Consider the following 2,019-nt stretch of genomic DNA (forward strand, 5'->3'; position numbering starts at 1 on the left):
ATCAACTTATATTAAAGATAATTTATTACAAAAGCAAAATTGCAGACTCCCTTCTAGAAAATTTGAAAATATTAATGAAAAGGAAAAAAAATGAATGAAAATTGCATCCATATGTGCTTTGTTTGAAAATATTGCCATATATATACTGTCATTTCTTCATTTATGTCCTGATATTTTATGATGTGATCCTGGACTTGATGATAAAACTGTTTTCAGATCTCCATCAATATCATGATTTCTGGAAGCATATTACTTACTTTCAAGTTTTCTACTGCAGTTTCCTCAATTTGGACCCTGCTAGGGGATATGGAGATAGGATTAGAAGTTTCCTTTATCATTCTGTTTCTTATGTCCCATGGTATAGGCCATAGTTCATTTCTGGGAAGGAAGGTCATAATTTCAGAAAGATATTGGCTCAAATTTGATCCCAGTTCTCACTGATCTGTAGTCACAGCACAGAAAACACAAATTTTGTCTTCTGTAATAGGCATAACTGAAGATATCAAGGGGTGCTGTAGTTTTACACATATGAGTTACTCTAGAAAATTCAAAAATATTAATCAAAAGTATATTATGGCATATAATACTTAGATTTTTATACATCGTTAAATATCTAAACTTAAAGATACTGATAAATTGTCATTTTCAACAGAAAATCACCAATATTTACATTGATCTGTCTTTTGCTTCACTGTATGTAACATGCTTTTCTCTGCTTTCATTCTGGTACACCAGATTCCTACAGGGCATTTATTTGTCTGACATTAGAAAGCTGAGCAAGGACAGTGGGATGACAGCTCAGTTTGAAGAACATCTTACTGTGAAAACTTTAGTCTGAATTACAAGCATCTGCATAAAAAGCTAAACATGTTCATATATGTGTCTTTAACCGCAGCACTTTGGGAGCAAAGCAGGGAGATCAGTGTGTCTTGTTGATGGATGTACTGAATCTAGGTGCAGTGACAAACCCTATCTAAAGAGAATAAAGTGGAGAGTGATGGAGCAGGACATAGGAGGTCCTCCTCTTGACCCTTCACATGTTCTTATAGGTACACATATAAACACAAACATGCATGAGTACATCACACAAATATATTTCACACTCACACATACAGTCACTCACAGAAACTCTCTCTCTCTGTGACACACACACACACACACACACACACACAAATTGGAGCACAAAAGAAATAAAGGAGAATCAAAAGACAAAAAGCAACCAAAGCAACTTTCATCTGGAGTTTCCTTGAAACCAGTTTCTCTAAGTTCTCAAGTGCCGTGGTAACAGATTATGACAAAATTATTATTTTAAACATCAGTAAGAAAGTGGGATTTGAATCAAGCTATGCTTCCATTCAGAGACCAGAATCCCCAGATAGGGAAGCAGAGGCTGAAGTTTCACTTCATAAGACAGCGCACATATTGATGTTGAAATTAGTCCTAGGGACATGTGACAACAGAGGCCTCAGGCTTTAGAGGAGATCCTAAAACCATCATTCTACTAAATATATACTATATTAAAGCAAATCTAAATAACTCATTTGTTATACCCAAAGATTACTCCATCTCTCAACTCTTACCTGAGAAGCTTTCTTATGCAACAAGATGCTGGTTAACACAGAAACTCACAACTGACCAATGTACAGAGAATAGACTTTTCAGACTGATTATTCATGAATGGGACAACTTTATCAGAGGTGGTGGATGACCTCAAAGTAATGGAGTTTTTCAGACAGCAGGGCAGTTACTCACGTGAAATCACAGGATTGGTTACAGGCTACAAAAGTCCCAAGTAAGGTCAATGCAGAAAATTTCCCACATGGACATGGGAAAGTGAGGAAGAAACCACCACTTTACCTTAAGAACTAATTATTGGAAACTAATGGCTGCTGGAAAGGGGAGAGTCAGTATTTTTTTAAGGTTATGACTCTTGGTATATTAACCAGGCTCCAGTGGATGGACACATGAATCCAGTAGTGGGTAGTAAGGTGGTTTACTGTGGGTTATCTAAATACACTG

The sequence above is a fragment of the Nannospalax galili genome, unplaced genomic scaffold, assembly GCF_000622305.1.
Source record: "Nannospalax galili isolate Female #2095 unplaced genomic scaffold, S.galili_v1.0 scaffold2636, whole genome shotgun sequence".
NCBI classification, from domain to species: domain Eukaryota; kingdom Metazoa; phylum Chordata; class Mammalia; order Rodentia; family Spalacidae; genus Nannospalax; species Nannospalax galili.